The sequence below is a fragment of the Chlorocebus sabaeus genome, chromosome 14 (genome assembly GCF_047675955.1).
Source record: "Chlorocebus sabaeus isolate Y175 chromosome 14, mChlSab1.0.hap1, whole genome shotgun sequence".
NCBI lineage: Eukaryota > Metazoa > Chordata > Mammalia > Primates > Cercopithecidae > Chlorocebus > Chlorocebus sabaeus.
Genome location: NC_132917.1, coordinates 10,297,359 through 10,318,290, shown reverse-complemented (window position 1 = coordinate 10,318,290; position 20,932 = coordinate 10,297,359). Strand labels below are relative to the sequence as shown.

General features: G+C 53.4%; 1 protein-coding gene across 8 annotated transcripts in view; it reads right to left on the bottom strand.

Annotated features, from left to right (window-relative positions):
• The window catches only part of HPCAL1 (hippocalcin like 1), a 121,906-nt gene that overhangs the window by 41,623 nt on the left and 59,351 nt on the right, over window positions 1-20,932 (bottom strand). The window contains exon 1 of one of the 8 annotated variants that reach the window (XM_073022781.1): window positions 20,008-20,026. The exons of 4 other annotated variants lie outside the window; for them this stretch is intronic. The gene's annotated coding sequence lies outside the window, so the exon portion shown is untranslated. Of the gene's footprint in view, window positions 1-12,245; window positions 12,265-15,796; window positions 15,876-19,855; window positions 19,875-20,007; window positions 20,027-20,932 lie in introns of those variants that run through there. 3 more of the 8 variants (XM_073022782.1, XM_007971502.3, XM_073022779.1) reach the window with 3 other exon arrangements.

Genomic DNA, 20,932 nt, shown 5'->3' with positions numbered 1-20,932 from the left:
CTTCATCCCACTCTGCCACTGAGATTCCACTTTTCTGGGATTTGCAGATTAGCATCTGTAGCCCCACGGGGGAGGGGGCCTTGCCCCAGTGCCCAGCACGGCACCTGGCACCAAGCAAGCATGGCAGTTGCTGGAGGACAGTAGTGAGTGTGAGCAAGGGGACACCAGAGATGGTAGCCTGGGCTCCCCTCTCTCCCCCAGGTAGGTGCCCAAAACCCTTCCCTCCAGACACTCATCGCATGGGGATGTGCGGAGGGGTTCTCTCCCTCCGCCCCTCTGCTCCCACAAGGGGAATTTTGCAAGAACACCACTGGCAGCCCCCATCCCACTCCTAGAGAGGGGAAGCGGCTTATCTGATATGACTGAAGAAAGAAATGACCTTCCGGCCAGGCTGCCACCTCCCCAACCTTGTCCCCACCCTGAGGGCGGAGGTCTGGGGTTGTTCTGTTGTCTGCCTAGGATTGGGAAGTTTATTTTAAAGGGTGGGGCAAGTATTAGGATGCTGATTCTTGGAATGGAGCAAGCTTGCCAATCCAGAGCCACCAGCAAAAGGGGTGTGTGTGTGTGTGTGTGTGTACATGTGTGTATGCATGTGTAATTATATGTATACGCATATAATTTAGTGACTTCAACCTGAGTGATTTTCCCGGGGACATTTGGCAATGTCTGGAGACATTTTTGGTTATTACAATTGGGGAGTCCAGGGGACTCGCCTACTAGCATCTTACGGGTAGGGCCAAGGATACTGCTAAACACCCCACAATGCACAGGACAGCCCCCCATTCCCCGCACACACCAAATAATTATGCTGCTCCAAATGTCAACAGTGCTGAGATGAGGAGACTCGACAAATATATTCCCCTATTGGTCACCCCTTAGATTTACCTTTTTTTTTTTTCCAGAAAGGGTCTCACTCAGGTCTTGGTGTGGTGGCTCATACTTGTAATCCCAGCACTTTGGCAGGCCGAAGTGGGCAGATCACTTGAGGCCAGGAGTTTGAGACCAGCCTGGCCAACATAGTGAAACCCAGTCTTTACTAAAAATACAAAAATTAGCAGGGTGTGGTGGTGGGTGCCCATAATCCCAGCTACTTTGCAGGCTGAGGCACGAGAATTGCTTGAACTTGGGAGGTGGAGGTTGCAGTGAGCCGAGATAGCGCCACTGCACTCCAGCCTGGGCGACAGAGCAAGATGCCGTCTCAAAAAAAAGGGGGGTGAGTCTCAGTCTGTCACCCAGGCTGGAGCATAGTGGCACGATCTTGGCTCACTGCAGCCTCGACCTCTTGGGCTCAAGTGATCCCTACTTCAGCCTCCTGAGTAGCTGGGACCACAGGCACACGACACCATGCCAGGCTAATTTTGTTTACTTTTTGTAGAGACAAGGTCTTACCGCATTGCCCAGGCTGGTCAGGAACTCCTGTGCTCAAGTGATCCTCCTGCCTCAGCCTCCCAAAGTGCTGGGATGACAGGCATGAGCCACCGCGGCCCGGCCAGATTCATCTTTTGACTAGTTGCAGTGGTAAGGGGTGTGCGGATTAAACCACGCCTCATTCCCAGAGGAGTCAAAGGTGCTGCAGGGTGTCCTGTACACCCCTGCCCTGGAAAGTGGCACACAAGTGAGCCACCACTCCTCTCCTGTTCTTAAACAGGAAGGAGCTCGAGGAAACGCAGCTTCGAGTGCTCAGGAAAAGGGCTGAGTGCCCTGTGGTGTGGCTGGGCAGAAACAGGAAGGTGTGCAGCCTTCATGGCTGGTTTGCTGTGGAGAGGACACTCCCACACTCAGCAGCTGCAGCTGGCCCAGGAGGTCTCCACTGGGTCCCGCATGGGAGCAGGGAGGGGGTGGTGCACACGGCTTCTCGTTTGTTCCTGCCTTTACTCTAGCTGACTTGCTTGGGATGCGTGGCTCTCCACGCAGCGCTTTGCATGTGGCCATTTCCTTTTTTTTTTTTTTTTTTTTTTAATTAATGAACTTTATTTTTTAGAACTGTTTAGTTCACAGCAAAACTGCGTGAAAAGCACAGAGTTCTCTACATACCTCCTGCCCTCCCTACTACCAGGGTGGCTGTTTGTTACAACTGATGAACCCGCCTTGCCTCTTCACACGTCATTATCACCTAAGTTCGCAGGTGACAGCAGGACTCACTGCTGGTGCTGTATATTCTATGGGTTTGACAACTGTGCAATGACATGGCTCCACCACTACAGGATCCTATAGAGCAGTTTCACTGCCTGAAAAATGTCCTGTGTTCTGCCTGTTCCTCCCTCCCTCCCAACCCCTAGGAACCACTGATCTTTTTATTATCTCCATAGCTTTCCCTTTCCCAGGATATCACAGAATTGCAATCCTCCATAGGCATAGCCTTTTCAGATTGGCTTCTCTCACCTACTCATATGCAGATGAGTTCCCCCATATCTTTTCATGGCTTGCTAACTCATTTCTTCTTAGTGCTGTGGAATAATATTCCATTGTCTGGATGCACCACAGCTAATTTATCCATTCACCCACTGAAGGACACCTTCGCTGCCTCCAAGTTCCGGCTGTTATGAATAATTATGAATAAAGCTGCTATAAACACCCATGTGCAGGTTTTTGTGTGGACATAAGTTTTTTTAACTCCTCTGGGTAAATATCAAGGAGCACGATTGTTAGATCACAGGGTAAAAGTGTGTTTAGCTTTCTAAGGATCTGTCAAACTGTCTTCCAAGGTGGCTATACTGTTTTGCGTTCCCACCAGCAGTGAGTGAAGGTTCCTGTGGCTTCACGTCCTCCCTCGCGTTTGGTGCTGAGTGTCCCGGATTTGGGCCATTCTCATCGGTGTTTGCTTTGATTTACAATTCCCTGACAGCCATTTGTTTTTAAGCCATATTGACTTTAAGATCACACAGGACCAATCTTTACTGTGAACCAAAGTTCAAAATGTCCCATCAGGGATCCCAAATGACATTATGTTCCGGTGGCACAGAGAACCTGGGCAGGAGGTGATATAAAGGGAGGATACCCCAAGCTGCCCAGAAGACAGGCTGACACACACTGTCCCTGTAATCCTGCCTGATGTGACAGTGCCCAGTCTACACAGCACACAAACATCTCCACGCAGTGCACATTACAGTCCAGAAGAAGCATCACATCCATTCTGTCACTTGATGCCTGGAAACCCAGACCTGAGGCGGGAGGAGACTTGCTGGAGCCACACAGCGGAAAGGAAGCCTCAAGATCCCTGCGCAGAACTTCAGATGGGGCTCAGCAGACCCGCGTCTCTACTGTTCAAAGCACAACATGACATCCTTGCGGAATCCTTTAAGGAGCTCAGATGCCTCCTTGGTTAGACTAAGGGCCTATCCAGTATTTCACAGATACATGCATCTGCCGGGTAGTGAGCACCTCAGGGGCACCTGGACACCTCAGACCGGGCCATCAGGCATCCTGGGGCCCCACTCTGCCCACCAGCCCCCATGAGAACTCAGGGGCTGCCTCCGTCCTGCACATCCAGAGGACCCAGGCCATCAAGATCCCCAGCGGATCCCACACTCGAACTTTCTCATCAGGGTGGTGGGCTGGTCTTCACGCTGGAATAGAAGTCTCATTTAGGCACTCTTTCACTCATTCAAAACATTCTTAATTGGACTCCTTCTATGTGCCAGGCACCGTCCTAAGTGTCACAGATGCAACAGAGAACAAGAGCAATTCCTGTTTTCAAGGAACCCGCAGTGTGATAAGTGCCCAGGAGACTTCGTGGCCAATGACATGTGCCATAGGTGAGTGAGTGCAGGATGCCAGGGGAGTCTGCAGAAGGGCCTCCAGCCCCATCTGGAATCTGGGAAGGCTTCCCAGAGGAAGTGACATCTAAACAGAGAATTGAAGAGTGAATAATAGTCATGCAGAGAGAGAGAAAATGGGGAGGGGTGGGTTGTAGGGAGCAACCCTGCTACGGACTTTACAAGAAGCTCCTACACCCAGTCAGGAGTAGCCCAGCCCTGCAGAAAGGTGGCCCTCTGTGGACACACCATGGAGGCCATCGGGTGGTGGCAGTTAGCACCCCCAGCTTTCTAGGCCTGAACGGGTCACAGCTGTGGAGGCCTTTGGCCCAGAGCCAGAAGGCTTGTCCGAGCAGACTGATCTGGCTGGGAAAATCCCAATTCAACAACACAAGCAGCACACACCCACCCACGCCCCTGCCCCAGCACACCCTCCATAAATAGTCCCCGGATCTCGTGGGCCCCGGTGTGCCCACTACGACGGGGGCTGAGCCCACAGAACACACATGTGGCTTATTTGCCAACCTGCCCATCCACTTCCTCACTACCCAGAACACAGAAGCTGCTGTCTCCAGACCAAGCGAACCTTGCACACTCCTGACTGAGAGCTGGATTTGTTTTTCTTAATTGTAAATCTACTGTGGCCGAGGGAAAAGCCGCCCGACAATTGCACAACACGCTTGGTCTGCAGCTCTGAGCCGCAGGTACTCGTGCCATTCAATCTGTATAGAGCTTTTCTGAGGTGGTTCTAATTCCTGCCTGGACCTCCAGGTGGACTCGGGTCAGGGAGTTCACCCTCCCTAACAAGAGGGCATGCCTGACTTGGGGGAGCTTTGTCCAAAGTACCCATGGTTGGGCCACTCCTGATTCCAGCTGAGGGGGGCTGCAGTACAGCCAGCGTGGACAGACTAAGAAAGAGCCACGAGTTCCGAGGGTGCACTCAAGCCTCTCCAATCTTATTTTCTCCCAAACCTACACTGTCATGAATGGACGACTCTAAACTTAAACCACAGTGCAAAGCCTGCCTTTAACCCTGTGAAATTTTATCTTATTTTCAGCTCATCTTTTCAAGTGACCACAGCCTCTGGAATTTAATAGCATTCCAATTTTGCATCCTTAGCCAATCTGATGTACATACCAGGGCTTAAAAAGCAGATGGTGGAATTGCTGGCATGGTTAAGGCAAAGCCTATTGAGAGACATCCAGTGGTCACGGTCATCCCATCACTCAAGGCCTTGGAGGCTGGGCCATCGGACCGTCTGCGGAGCCATCTAACTGTACCACGGCTCAGCTCCCATTGCAGAAGGGTCAGCCACAGCCATAGCTCCTGCCCATAGCCCAGCCCAGCCAACCAAGAAAAGGAGCCAGGCCTGTCCCCTTCCACGTCCATCCACCCTCAGGAGCCCCATGGGCCACTCCCAGAAGGCATGGGTGGTGCCTCCTGGGGTCACAAACACTTTCCCTCCAAAGTAACTTCCACAAGCAACACCTCGCTCATCCTCACAATCTTTCTGGGAAACCAGTCATGAGGGATATTTACAAGCAGAAAGAGGGAGGCACAGGTTTTTGGAAAGCTGCCAGGCTGGACTTCAAATGTAATCTTCGGAATCACGCACTGGCCCAGGTGGACAAATTTTTATATTTTTAGTAAAGATGGGGTTTCACCATGTTGGCCAGACTGGTCCCGAACTCCTGACCTCAGGTGATCTGCTTGTCTTGGCCTCACAAAGTGCTGGGATTACAGGTATGAGCCACTGCACCCGACCACAAATATTTTTAATGACACAGGAAATGAATGATATGGTCTTAAGTGGAAAGAAAAAGCGGGACCTGAAACAAATACATAGCAAGACTCAATTACAGCATGGGTCTGTCCGCCTTGCTGTAAATGAATACTGACGAGAAGAAATGGACCCATATGTCTGCTGTGATGATCTCTGAATTGTAGGATTATGCATTATAATTGTTTCTGTATTTTCCACATTTTCTACCATGAGGATTTAACACCTATAACCGGCTCAGGTGCCCAGCAAAGAGCAGCCTCTCTCCAGTCCCTCCCCAAAACATGCAGTGTGGCCATGGATTGAATGGCCGTGCCCTCTCCTCAAATGTGTACACAGACGCCCTAACCCCAAAGGTGATGGTGGTAGGAGGTGGGGCCTTTGGAAAGTAATTAGGTTGCAGTGAGGTCAGGAGAGTGAGGTCCCATGATGGTATTAGTGTCCTTGTAAGAGGAGTGACTAGAGCTTGCTCTCATTCCACAGGAGGACCCAGAGAAAAAAGCCACCTGCAAAGTAGGAAGAGCTCTCCTCAGAACCTGACCATGTGGATGCCCTGATCTAGACCTCCCGCCTCCAGAGCTGAGTATGTGTCTGCGTTTAGGCGGCCCAGTCCCTGGAGCTTTGTTATGGCAGCAGGCGAGGGCTAAGGCAAGTACCCTCCTTTATCGGGACAGGAAGTAAAACTAACAGCTGCAACCAAATCTCTCTGGCCCTGCACAAGCCTTGAAAATGTTAACTGTATGTGCAAATGAGTCCCACACTTCCCTTCAAAGCAGTCAAAAAAAAAAAAAAAAAACAAAAAAAAAAAACCGAAAACATGAAACCACCTTTCTCTACTTTTTCTTGGGCAAGGTAGCTGCAGAGTCCTGACTCTGGAAGATGGCAGAGAATTCAGATGCTGGCACCATCCTTAGGTTCCCACCATGTCCTAAACCCCATCAAGAACCTTAAACCCAGACAAGTTACCCTAGAAGAGCCAGTGTCATCCCGTCCTCCAATGTCCAGCCTGTCTTGAGGTCACAGGGCTAGAAATTACCACCTTGGTCAGTTAAGACCTTCAGTCCAAAGTCAAAACGCCTCCCTACCTCATCCGTGCCCTCAACCAGCATCTTCGCCGCCTCCAACCCTCCTTCCTTGCACTCCCTGAAATGCCCTCACCATGCCTGCCCTGTCCCCTCGGTGGCTTGCCACCCTTGAATGCCCTCTCCCGTGCCTGGCCCCCTTCGGTGGCTCGCCACCCTGCAGTGATTCTGGATGTCCCTTTATGTTTCTGTGTTCTCTGTCCACACTGGACTCAGTTCCTCAACAGAACACCCTCATAACACTTTGTATCTCGGTGCCCGGCCAGGGGCTGCCCTCAGAGTGGATGCTTAGCCAGGACTGCTCAGGAGGTGCCAGTGCGGGGAGGTGGGCAGGACACGGGGGGAGGAGGGGGCTGCCAAGAGACAGCAGGGGGCTTCAGAGGTGGCAGGGGCCCTGTCCACAGAGGGTGGAAGAGTGTGTGCGGGCAGACAGTGCGTGAAAGGATGGGGATGGGGGTGTGGTCGTGACACTCAGATGGCAGTAGGTGGGCACAGCAGGTGCCCACGGTGAGTGAGAGTTGATGACTGCACCAGTGTCCACCGGTGTCCACAGAGTTGAGAAGCTGGCAGAATGCCAGTTACATTGGCAAGCACTGTCCAGACACCTGTCCAGGTAAAGTGCTGCTGGTATAAAGCAATGGAAAAGTACAGTCGGGGGCCTGGCTCGGGGGCAAGGGTGTGTTTGCTGGGGCTCCGCTCAGCTGCCTTCTACCTGCCATTCGGGGTGGTACGACCTGCGTGGCAGCCTCCTCACACCTCTCAACAGCGCTTTCTAGAGGGATGCAGCCTCAGCACTGAACAGCAGGGTGTTCGTTAAAGAAGTTAGGGTGCACACCCAGGGACAGAGTGCTGCCTTCAAGTTTGGGCCAAAAGGGATGATTTTAATAACATGGGACAACATATCTGATTAATTATTATATTAAACAGGTTACAATACAGTATGTAAAAATATTCAGTTTATGGCAAACAAATAAAATAAGCATTTTGTGATAGTCAAGAGATATAAAGGCTGGGCACAGTGGCTCACACCTGTTATCCCAACACTTTGGGAGGCCGAGATGGGCAGATCACTTGAGGTCAGGAGTTCAAGACCAGGCTGGCTAACATGGTAAAACCCCGTCTCTACTAAAAATATAAAAATTAACCAGGTGTGGTGATGCACACTTGTAATCCCAGCTACTTGGAAGGCCGAGGCGGGAGGATTTCTTCAGTCTCAGAAAAAAAAAAAGAATTTTTTTTTTTGTAAAGTCAAGTTTATTAAGGTGTACTTTACACACAATAAAATTCATCCTTTGTAGGTGTACAGGTCACTAAGTTTTGATAAATGTGTAACCACCAACATAACAATTTCAGCACAAGACTGAGATCTTTTAAAATTATGTTAATAAATGGCTATGGCTAACGTGTTAGTCTGTTTGCATTACTACAAAGGAATACCTGAGACTGGGGAATTTATAAAGAAAAGCGTCTTAATTGGCTCACAGTTCTGCAGCCTGTACCGGAAGGGCGGTGCCAGCATCTGCTTCTGGTGGAGCTTACGATCATGGTGGGAGGCGATGGGGAGCCAACATGTCACATGGCAAGAGCGAGAACAAAATAATAGGGAGGTGACACACTCTTTTAATCGACCACATTTCTCACTCATCACCAAGGGGATGGCCCAAGCCATTCATAAGGAATCTGCCCCCTCCCCCGATCCAATCACCTCCCACCAGGCCCCTCCTGCAACGCTGGGGACCACATTTCAACATGGACTTGGAGGGGACACGCATCCAAACCACATCAGCTAATATAATTTATTGTCTCCGCAGCTACTCTTTTGAATTATTTCACGAATTTGAGAGTGTGTCAGTCAATTCCTTCAGGCAGTATGGGAGCCAGCACCTGCTGAGTGCCTCCACGCGTAAGGGGCTATCACAGGGCTGCGCTTGGTTTCACTTCTTCCTCCAACTCTCAGAGAAAGGCATGATCCCTGTCCCTGTTGTATAGTGAGGAAACTAAGTCTGGAAGTTAAGCACCCTGTCCCAGGTCACACAGCTGCTAAGAGGATGATCTGGGGCTCAAATCGATGTCAATTCTGACTTCAGAGTTTATGTTATCTCAACACACCACACTGCAAACAACATCACCGTAATTTGTGTTCTTGGCTAACCGCTTTCCTTCGAGCTTCCTAAAGGACATGAAATGGGAGTGGTGGTCATACCTGTGCCCCCTGGCCCCCCTCCCCCATGGCTCTGATGCACAGGGAGCTGTTGCTCCACAGCTGAGGGCCCCAGGAAAGCCCCAAGTCCCAGGAGGGGTCACTGAGTGTTCAGGCGGCAAAGGCTCCTTCGTCAGCCCTGTCCTGCCTGGTGAATTCTAGGGAAGAACAAAGTGTTGCTAAATGGAAAAAAAAACAAAAAACAAAAACAGGTTGTAAAATAGTAGATAAGGAATGATCTCACTTACAGAACTATATCTATAGGAATATGCATCCAGCCAGGGCCTGCTGGGGCAGGGCACGCTGTACTCCAAAATGTTACCTCTCCCGACAGGACTGTGAGTAGAAATGCTTTCCTCCCCTTTCCCACCTCTTTTCTGTGACTTTCTAGTATTTCTTCCCTAAAGACAGCTGACTGTGGGAGAGGTCTTCAACTCCCCTCCAGGCTCCCAGCTGCCTGCCAAGGCCTACTCCTCCGAGGCTGGCCCAGGGAATTCTTCCGTGACATGGCCCACGACCCGTCTCTTCCTCCTTCTGTCCAGTCAGTATTTTAAGGCACCTATTCTCTGGGTGAATAAGGACAAGTGGTCTGGTCCCAGGGAGTCCTCCACTCTGGTGGAGGACATGTCCACAGCCAACATCAGCCAACAACAATCAACAAAAAAGATGATGTCAGGCAGGGCTGCGGCTGAAAGGCAGTGATTAGGGTGCCTCCTCTATGCCATGGGGTGGAACTGCTGCCTCCGCTCTGAGTCCCCCCTGCTGGTGCCAACTCAATCCCAGGCCCTTTCCAAGAAGCCTTCTCAGAACCACATGCTGTATTTGAATTAAATACACCTGTGTCTGTCTCCCTGTATTTCTGGAGGGCAAGGTCTGGCTCCACCGCACTTCTTGCCCTGTCCCCCACATGGGCCCCCTTGCCCTCCACCGCACCTCTTGCCCTGTACCCTGCTGGACCGTCAGCTCCCTGAGGGCTGGCTCGGTCTCTTTGCATCCTGAAGAGGAACGGCTGTCACTGTAATCCTTAAAGACCACAGCAAAAACAAGAATGGTCAACATGAAATCTTGTAACGCAGGTGCCAATACTGCTACACAACAACCAAAAGACAGACCAGAAGGCTGCACACCACTGTGTGACAGCGTGAGAAGGCGACCATCAGCGACTTTTTTTTTTGCCCTGTATTTTGACAGTGGATATGTTCTTACGTAACTCTTATAATTAAAATAAGTGTTTCATGCAGCCCGTTGTCCCCAGGGCTCTGGTGTTCTGTCCCACTGACCTCCAGGAGGACTCAGCTGAGACTGGGGATTCGAGACAGGGGACTTAGAATGCCCTGAAGGAAGGAGCCTGCAGCACCTGGAGCACTTCTGGCAGCAGAAGCCACAGCCGCTGCCTGTGGGGAAGCAGGTGGGCCGGGCCAGGCCACCCGAGCTCCAGGGCCAGTCAGCCATGAGACGAGGGGACTGAGGACTTGGCCAGGACGGACTTTCCTAGAGGCCCAAGGGATAAAAACAGATCTCATGGCCAGGCGCGGTGGCCCACATCTGTAATCCCAGCACTTTGGGAGGCCGAGGCGGGTGGATCACGAGGTCAGGAGATGGAGACCATCCTGGCTAACACAGTGAAACCCTGTCTCTACTAAAAATGCAAAAAATTAGCCGGGCGTGGCGGCGGGCGCCTGCAGTCCCAGCTACTTGGGAGGCTGAGGCAGGAGAATGGCGTGAACCTGGGAGGCAGAGCTTGCAGTGAGCCCAGATCACGTCATTGCACTCCAGCCTAGGCGACTGAGCAAGACTCCGTCTCAAAAAAAAAAAACAAAAAAACCAGACCTCATGACCCAAATGCATCATAAAGTCAACCCCGCAGGAGCCCCTGTGATGGCCGGGTTGTCTCGCCCAGAAGTTTCAAAGGGCCCAGAGTTCCAAAGATTTGACCTCGATAAGATCCTTGGGGCTAAAGTGGACAGGTTCCAGTGTGGGGGCTGAGTCTCCCACTGCATGAAGATGGCATAAACCTCTGGGGGTGGTGCTGGTGGTGTGGGCTGGGCCGCTGTGGGGGACCTGTCTGGTTCCAGAAGGCTGAGGACCAGGTGAGAGGGGGCAGCTGCTTGAGGCTGGACGGTGGAGGCTGAGGGACCCCAGCATCTCAAGAATAGAGAAGCCTTTCATTCTTTCCTTAGAATTCTGAAACTTTAAAAAACAAAACAAAACAAAACTTCAGCCCAGGGGACAATGTGTCTGATGTCATCTATCCTGAGATCTGCTCAGCACCCAATCTCCAGTTTCTAGGAACATTTCTGTCAGTCATCACTTTCAATGACTTTAAATTTTAATTTTTCTATTATCGAGTTGGATGATCTGATGATGCCGATGCTTCCGGGCCTCTGTGACCCCCTCATGTCTCACTCATGGAGAAGCAGCATGCCATCATGAACTGGGACTTGCTGGGGGTCCAGGCCCTGCCCCTCCCTCTGCTCCAAGCCTCAGTTTCCCCATCTGCCTCTCATCCCAAGCAAGGGATCTTACCACCTCCCTCGCCTCCGAGTCCCACTGGCCCAAATGCCGGCCCAAAGCCACTCTCCTTCCCAGAGCATCCTCTCCCTCTTTTTGGCCCATGTAGTTACAGAAACCCAACTCATCCCTCGTGCTGCTCCAGGAAGACCCCAGCCCTGGGTCGCAGCTCTCAGGCTGTCGCTCTCACCCGCCCTGCACAGCCGTGTGGCTGAGCCTCAGAACGCTACCCAGGGCTCAGGCCAGCTTGGAGGAGAGCCAGGCAGTGCCTGTGTGTGAGGCTCGCTCTCTCAGGTCCCTTGTAGGGCTGATCCCTCCCTCTGAGGGCGGGAGGGGCTGAAGTCATGGAGGCCAGAGGAGGGGCTTTAGAGGCAGGAGGGGGCCATAGTCCCGGGACCCAGAGCCTGGCCACCTTCTCCAGAACTGCCCACAGTTTTTTGGGCCAGGGAGTTGGCTCCTTACACACCCACAGGCTCCAGATCCTGTCCTTGGGGCAGGGAACAGGAGCGGCTGTCACTGTCTCCACAGGTGACGCCCTTCTGAGGAGCAGCACAGGTGTGCTCTGGCCGTGGCTGACAGAGAGCGTTGGGACCCACGCCACCCTCTGGGCAGGCGGGGAGGAAGAGCTCTCCAGGCTGATCTCAGCTGTTACGGGAAGGCTGCGGCTGGGCCCTGCCTTGGTGACGCCACTTGCCCCACTGTGTCACAGTCATATGCTCGCCTATCTGCCTCCCCGATCCCACTGGGAGCTCCTGGCGGGGATTATGCCTCACCCGTCAATGTGTCCACTGCGCTGGGCACAGTATCCGGGACATAATAGGTGCTTTGTCATTGACAGAAGGCATGGAGTGGGTGTTCCATACACACCTGTGAGGCCCCCATGAGGCTTCTCCCACCGATGTCCCTCCTCCCCTACCTTAGACGCACAGCCCAGGGCACCATCCAGCTTCCCCGCCATGGCTCAGGACCTAGAGATGTGATTTTTCTGATCTTTAGCCCCAGTTGAGGAATGACCAGAAATAGAGCAACACTAAAACCGGGCCAGATGGTGAAAAGCGCTGGACTGATACATATTCACTGCGTACCCAACGTGTAAGCAACATGTTTGGCTTTCAAATAAGACAAAGACGACCATTGTGTGTATTCCTTCATCTGCAAAAATAATCAGGGCAAACAAAAGAAAGGATGTGAAACACCCTCTAAGAAGGAGAGAAACATCCGAGGTGCCGGCGGGCCTGAAGGAGGAAGCTGGGCCCGCTGGCTTAAGGCTCCTGCACAGACCCAAGCCCTGACCGAAGCCAGTGAGCAGCAGAAAACCTCCCAGACAAAGCCAGACCTCCCGAAGGACCCACATCCCTCCCTGTCCTCCATGGCAGTGAGATTCCTGGAGCACACCAGGCCCAGGGACGTTTCCGGGCAGGCCCAGGTCCAGCGCCTGGCTGACACTCAGGTGGCCTCCTCTAGGCGGTGAATGGGGAATCTCAGGAGGAGGAGTCTGGAATGGAAAGCAAGGGGAAGGCTACCCTGCGAACAAAGGCAACAGTGTGGACTGGTATCAGGAAGACAGACATGGTGTCTCCAAATCGTCCACTCTTCCCACTGACTGACCCCTCACTGCAACAGGACACAGGGCTCTGCAGGACCCCCAGGTCACAGTCAAGGCAGGGCCACACTGGGGGCTTCCTTCCCAGGTGGGGCTATCCAGTCAGAGACCACCCCACCCCACCCCATCCCCTGGGCCTGCACCTGGGGCCTCAAAGCCCAGGTGAAACTCTGCTTTCAGAGGACACAGAGAAGCACAAGGTGAACAGGGTGGATGATTGAGGAAAAGCTCTTCTTGGAGGAGAGCCAGAAAAGGGTCAAAGACAGGGGGCAGGTGTGGACAGAAGCCTGGCTTGTCCACTCGGTTCTGGGGGCACAGTCACCTCCAAGGAGATGATGTATAGTCCCACTGGCATTCCCCTCCAACCCCAGCGGCCAGCCAGACCCACTAACGCAAACCACAAATGACAAAAGGCATGGAGTGGGTGTTCCATACACTCTTATGACTTAAGCGGGGCCCCCATGAGGGCCACACAAACCACATGCCACCCCAAACCCACCCTGCCTGGCCCCAGGGTTCCACCTCTGCCGCCCCAGGCCCTGGTAACACCCACCTGCCCACTGGCCTCCTCTGTTTGCTAGCTCCATGCCAGGTCACTGGACCCTGCAGCCTGGAGGTGCCAGCTCTGCCTCGGATCCCACAGGTGAAGGGGGCTGCCCCGTCACACATCCAATTCTGTGACAACCTTAGATGGGCCCCCTTAGCTTGAAGATGAGGAAACTGAGTCCCACAGGGATGAAGGACAGCCAAAAGCTGGTGGAAAAGTTAGAATTTGAGCCCAAGTCCTCCCAGAACGCTGTTGCTACCTGAGAGCCCCCAAGACCCCCAGGAGCAGGGCGCCACATCTTTGGGATTTTTCAACAGCTGGTACACCTGTATGGGTGGCTCCGAAACCCCTGGCAGGCTCCTGTGCCCTACAAAAGGCCCAGCAGTGGCCCCATCATCTGGAGTCTGCCCTATGTGCCCTGGCATCATGGGCAGCCTTGCCTGAGGCCCAGCTTACAGTCACTGCTCAGTTCCCACGTGTTGGACCCTGCTCTTGGGGTCAGACAAAGCAGCTGGCTCTTGGCCAGCCCCTCCTCTGCTCCTTGGAGCCTCTTCCTACCTGCATCCAACTAGTGTTCCCCAGACAGCCAGCAGGATCTCCACATGAGGGTTTAGGGCTTGTATGGGTTGGAACAAAACAGGCCAGTGTCAAGCCAGCCTGGAAATCCTAACCCCAAAGTCTTCCCCACTGCCAAGTCCCAAGCATGCACCTGCAGGCAGGCATGGGCGAGCACAGGCTGCTTCTCTGTGCCCCCGCAACATACACAGGCGTCCCACCTGCTCCACGACTGATGGGAATTCGACTGGAAGAAGATAAAAGCAGAGGCGATTTGGGGAATGGGAAGGGAGCCACTACTGAAGGGAAGGAGAAATGCAGGAAGGAGAGTGGAAAGAGGGTGCACAGATTAGCCAGGCATCCCCAGGCATACAAAGGAATGCGGAGACTCCACTTGGGCAGAAGGCCAAGGCCAAATACAGTATCTGTGTGCCTGCCACTCCTGAGGCCTAACCCAGCACATTTCTTGAAGATAAGTGGGCCAGGTAGGCGCCTGCACATTGAGATAAGGGCTAAGTATAGAAGGGGAAAGTTGTTTTTTCCAAAACGTTAAGAAGCACATTTCAAGGAGTAAGGAGGTCTCAAGGACACACTGGGGGTAGCCTAATGAGGCCAGAGCCTTTTCCTTTTTCAAAATTACAAGCTAAACTTCTTAATGCGCAACCAATTCAGGCCTGGTTGAATCTATGCCTCCTTTGAGCTCAATTTCAGCTTTCCCTAGTGGATCCAAACACAGCATATTCATTATTATTTGATTAATAAGGGCAGTTTCCAATGGACAACGTTAGCTGGCTTCACTACCACCTCCTCCAAGAAGGCCTCAGGGATCCCCTCTCAGTTCTCTGCTACATTTAGGCTGCCCCTGAGCCCTATCAGAGCCCACCCCCCTCTGCCTGGAGCCCTTGCTGCTGTTGAACTTGCTCTTGCCTGGGACAGGTGCTCGCGAATGCTGTCAAACGGGCCTGAGCTATGAGGCAGCCAGGAAGTCAGGGCTCCAGCCCCACCAAGTGTCAACATCCACCTTGATCCAGCCTCCCAGGCCTGCAAGTACTATGGACTCGGAGGCAGACATTCCTGTAGGGCCTCTATAGATTCTGCAGATGCGCGAGGCCAGGGAAAATCCCAAGAGAATTCCTCAAGGGCTGGAGGAAAATCTAACTAGCCACATGGCTGCGGAAGCCGTCACAACCCCTTACAAGGGATATGTGAGCCCTGAGGTCAACAACCGCTAAGAGGCAAGATCAGGGCACAGAAATCAGGTCACAGGCGTTATGTGACTCACACGGCAGGACTCAATGGCCCTCTGCTCCCCCCACCACAGAGCTGGAGGGGAATCCTTGTGTTGCGGCAGCCACCCCGGCACAGGGTTTTCGGCCTGAGAGGGCTTGTCGATGTGATGGGCAGGTTCCAGCGCGAAGGTGGCCGGCCTGAGGCGACCGTGAGTCCTCAGGCTTCCCCCAGTCACGGGGCGATGCCATCGGCTGCCGCCAGCTTGGGAGATGCGCTTTTGGGAAAATCAAGTCACCACAGCACTCCCCCGCGGTCTCCCCCCACTCGGTTTAGATGTTCGCGAAGAAAGCGAAGCCAGTTACGGCAATGACTTCCAACAGATACAATCAAATAATCTATTCCTGGATTCTGCAAGTACTGAAATGTCGGTAATTCAATTCCTGAAATGCCATTTTGGAGCTGCCGGAGCAGGCTGCGGAGAAAGCTCAGTAAACACACACATCAGTTCAAGCCCAAACACACACCCACTGACCTTGAGCCCCGGTGCCCGGCGCTGTGCTGAGAGGCCGGCTCCCCAAGGGCGGTCACCACCAGACAGGGCCTGGGGAATGGGCGGTCCAGGAGGGAGGCAGCAGTGACCGTGAATAAATATTGACAACGCTGCAGGAGGCGTGCTGCTGGGAAAATGTGGACGAACTGCACTGAGCTCGAGGAAAGAGTGCTCAGTGTGTCTGGGGGAGTCAGAAGCCTCCCAAAGTGGGTTTGACTTACTGTGTCATTAAAAGCCAGGTCAGGGCTGGGAGCTGGGGAAACAGAGAGTTGGGAACCACCCTGCCCTCAAGGAGCTCTGGCCTAGTGAATGCAGACACACGTGTGCTGACACACACACACACCTGCACACACCTACACACATGCATGCACACACATGCACAAACCTACACACACTGCACATGCACACCTACACATGCATATGTGCACACACAGGCACACACCTACACATGTGTATGGACACACATGGAAAGCCTTGGAACTGATGTCACCATGTGCACACACATCTACAATGCACATGTACACACATACACCCCTACACACGTATATACACACATGCACACACCTATACACACATCTGCACACACCTATGCATGCATATGGGCACACACGCACATACACACATGCAAGCACACAGGAACACAGTCCCAGGGCAGGCAGGGTACGGGTCACATGAGGAATCCTGAACACCCCACACTGCCTGGGGATCCAGGGCCGGGGCATGGCCCCAGGGACTGCTCAGCAGTAGAGGCTGCTCATCTCCGAAGCTCTGTCACCCTCCACTCCAGCACAGGGCTCTCACTGACATCAGTTCCAAGGCTTTCCATGTGAGTGTGGGTCATGGGACTGTGATATGCGACAAGGGCTTTTCTGGCACTTTCGACAAATTTTTGCTAGGAAGCCTAAAATTTACATCTTTGCTAGGAAGCGTAAAATTTACATCTAAACCAACTCGTGGGATGACAGTGATTGTTGCTGCTATTATGATTTTGCTTTACATATTATTATACTTTCTGAAATGTATGAATTGGAGATTAAAATTTTAGTTGAGCCCAGGAGTTTAAGACCAGTCTGGGCAACATGGCAACATCCCATCTCCACAAAAAATTAGCCATGCGTGGTGGTGCAGACCTCTAGTCCCAGCTATTCAGGATGGTGAGGTGGGAGGATCACTTGAGCTTGGGAGTTTGAGGTTGCAGTGAGCTATGATCGAGCTTGCACTCTAGCCTGGGTGACAGAGCAAGACTCTATCTCAAAACAACAACAACAACAAAATCCCCCCTTAAAACCACACTACCATCTGCTCATCATCCATATATTAAATATCTAACTGTAAAAATTCTCAGCCTATTTTGAGAGACAAAGTTACCCTCAAGTCCCAAGCAGATGACAATAAACTGGAAAAGCAATGGGAAATCTCCAGACAGAATAATCTCCCTCCGACTCCCCAACATGTCTCAGGGGTCACATCCAGGTCCTCCACCAGATGCTCCTCCTTGTCTCTGTCGGGCCATCTGGAAGGTGTCAGATCAGCTGGGCGAGCAAGGGCAGGGCCAGCCTCACTGTAGGATCTCAGGCAGCCTCCTCGCAGAGCCAACGTCCTCGTCCTAACACATCGAGGGACCTGGCATCCCCCACCCCAGGAAAATCCTGGGCCTACACAGCCCCCTCAAACAAGGTCACTGTATAAGACATACTCAGAGCTGCCCCCGGCCCCAGCATCCTTGGATCTAGCAGTGAAATAGTTGGTGCCTGCACCGTGCTGTGGTGGGAGGCCCAGAGGTGAAGGTGCAGGAAGCCCACACCACAGAGCTCCTAGTGGAGAAGACGGGAGTGGAAGCGCACAGTGCAGGAAACCCGGGGCTGGGAGCCAGGGCAGGCACCAGAGAAGGTCTCCAGACCAAGCTTGAGCTGCGGGGCGGGAGTCGGATCATGGCCAGCACTGTGAGCTTGGTATGGGTGAGTGTCCTGAAGCCAGACAGATGTGCTCTTGGAACAGTTGTCTGTGAACCTCATCTGGGAGAACCAGATCTTTATTTAAAACAAATTAAGCAACTGGGCATGGTGGCTCATGCCTGTAATCTCAGCACATTCAGAGACCAAGGCAAGTGGATCACCTGAGGTCAGGAGTTTGAGACCAGCATGGCCAACACGGTGAAACCCCGTCTCTACTAAAAATACAAAAATTAGCTGGATGTGGTGGCGGGTGCTTGTAGTCCCAGATACTCAGGAGGCTGAGGCACAAGAATTGCTTGAACCCGGGAGGGAGAGGTTGCAGTGAGCCGAGATCACACCACTGCACTCCAGCGTGGGCGACAGAGCGAGAACTGTCTCAAATAATAATAATAATAATAAAAGAAAAGAAATTATGAGACTTTGCTCCTTAACGGACCCAAACACACACCCACTGACCTTGAGCCCCGGTGCCCGGTGCTGTGCTGAGCGGCCGGCTCCCCAAGGCCGGCCACCACCAGACAGGGCCTGGGGAACAGGCGGTCCAGGAGGGAGGCAGTGGCGACTGCGAATAAACATTGACAATGCTGCGGGAGGCGTGCTGCAGGGAAAATGTGGACGAACAGCACTGAGCTCGAGGAAAGAGTACTCAGCGTTTCTGGGGGAGTGAGTGCCACCTCACGAGGCGTGCATCCCTGGTCTATATCATGTATAGCCATGGGAGGCCGAGGACATGCGGTGTGGGCTCAGCACCCAGCAGGCGAGGCTTGCTCACAGAAAGGGAGCAAGAGGACCTCAACCCAGAATGCAGCAGGCCTGAGTCTGGTCCAGAGGGCCACCTGCACCCCTCACACCCTCTTCTCCAAGCCTCATCACTGAAGTGAACACAGGAAGGCCCACACAGGTGGGTGTAGGGAGCCTGAAGGAGGGTGGGCGGGGCCACCAAGCTCCTGTTAGCTGTTGCCCTATCTTAGGCTTTGAAGCAGCTAAGGGGGAGGGAGGTGTGTGGTTGGGGGTTGGGCGGGACATCACAATGCAGGGCTGAAGGGAAACAACCCAAGGTTAGGTGGGAAGAGAGACGATGGCTCCTGGCTGCAGCCTCCAAGAAACGCCATCCATGGGAGACCCACCTGTCCCTCCCCAAGCCTTCGACCCTCTCTACCTCCAACTCCTGCACAGACAGCTGGCACCTCGTCTGTCCACCTCCATGACACACGGTGTATTTATTTCCAAGAACATGCTGCAGAGGAGGGGCTCAGGCTCTTGCAAGTACCACCCCACCACCTGGAGGCAGGTGCACAGTGAGGGCACCTACTGGATGACCAAGATCCCAGCTGTCCTGAAATGCCACCCAATACCATCCAAGAGGGGCAAGGTCAGGGTCGGAGGCCTAGACCTCCCTAGAGGCCTCCATTTCTTCTTCCGTACATGAGGCGGCAAAGTTCAGAACTCAGGGCGGATGGTGTGGACACCCTCTCATGTAAAGATTGGGGGAGGGGTGCATGACTCCCTTCCTCCAAGCACCTGGAACTCTGGGAGATTTTCAGGGGTGGACAGAGGCATCAGGACACGCACACCTGGTGGCACCCGGGTGACATCACAGAGATGCACAAGCCCACATTGCAGAAGGCTCCACAGTGGACAGGACTTGAGGAGGAGGGGCTTGGTCCTGAGAGGGGAGGGACGGCCAGGTGCAGTGACTCACACCTATAATCCCAGCACTCTGGGAGGTCGAGGCAGGAGGATTGTTTGAGCCCAGGAGTTTAAGACCAGCCTGGGCAACATGGTGAAACTCATCTTTACAAAATACACAAAAATTCGTCTGGTGTGGAGGTGCACACCTGTAGCTACTTGGAAGGCTGAGGTGGGAGGATCACCTGAGCCGGGGGAGGTCGAGGCTACAGTGAGCCATGATAGCACCACTGCGCTCCGGCCTGGGTGACAGAGTGAGACACTATCTCCAAATTAAAAAAAAAAAAAAAAGGGGGGGGGGGCGGGCCCTTAGGAAAGGAGGCAGTCAGGGCCTGGGAGGGAAGCTCCATGGAAACCAGCCCAAGGGAAGCAGTGAGGAGTCTCCCCCGGGACTTACCCGATAGGCCTCCTCGTGCCCCACACAGCCTCCAGCCTCTGTCTCCCTGGCCATCGCATTCCACATCACCGGCCTTGGGGCCCCTCCCTTCCCCACCATCGGCAGTCGTTCCCAGGAGGTTGGGGGAAGGAGTAGAGGGGCATCGCCCTCACCTCTCGGTCCTCAGGGCTCTGTCCAGTCCTTACTGCTCAAGAAAACACACCTCAGGTTCCTGGAGGGACCCCCGGCTACCAGGCAGAAGTGGGGGCTCTGGGCCCAGCTCCCAAACTCAACCCCAGGCAGGCACCCTGCTCTGGGTGCTCTCCAGGACCTTCGCTGCCTGTGTGCGGGGAGCCTGTGCACCCAGGCAGGGCAGGACAAGGTCACTACCCTCTCCAAGGTCACTGCAAGCTCCTCCCAAACTGAGGCCTGGAGGCCCTAATATAACCCACTCCCATGGTCCACCCCTCCTCCAGGTGGCCTGCCCCACCATGCTGGGACCAGTGCCCTTCCCTGTGTGTCCCACCCCACCACCCAGCCACGCACCCTGAATCACCAGGCACAGTAAAGGCCTGCCTGAGCACCAGCTGAGTCGGCTCAGGGCCCTAAACGCTTACCAGAAGCAGGCAACCCCTACAGTCCCTAAAACAGAAGGGGCGAGATTGCCACTTAACAACCAGAGAACCAAGGCTCAGAGATGGGAAATGACTCATCCAAGGTCACGCAGCCCACACGAGGCCTGGAGATCCGAAATGAGCCTGGCTCCCCAGCCTTGCTGTGCCCAAACTGTGACTGACCTCAGAGCCACCTATGAAGCTTGTTTAAAATGCAGATTCCCGGCCCCACCCTAAAGATTCGGCTTCAGCAGCTCTGGGATGACCCAGGAATCTGCACTTTAGCTCCCCAGTGGTTCTGATAGGAGGCGGCTTCGGGTCACACACTTTCCAGAAATACAGCTGCACCACGTGACTCTCCAGACCTGAAATGCCACATGTAGAAGGTATACTCAGGACTGTGTCAGAAGCATCCCAAAAGATTCTTTCTGGAAGCTCCTACAAACAGCCAAGAAAGCCCCAAGGTTCTTCAGTTGACCCAAGT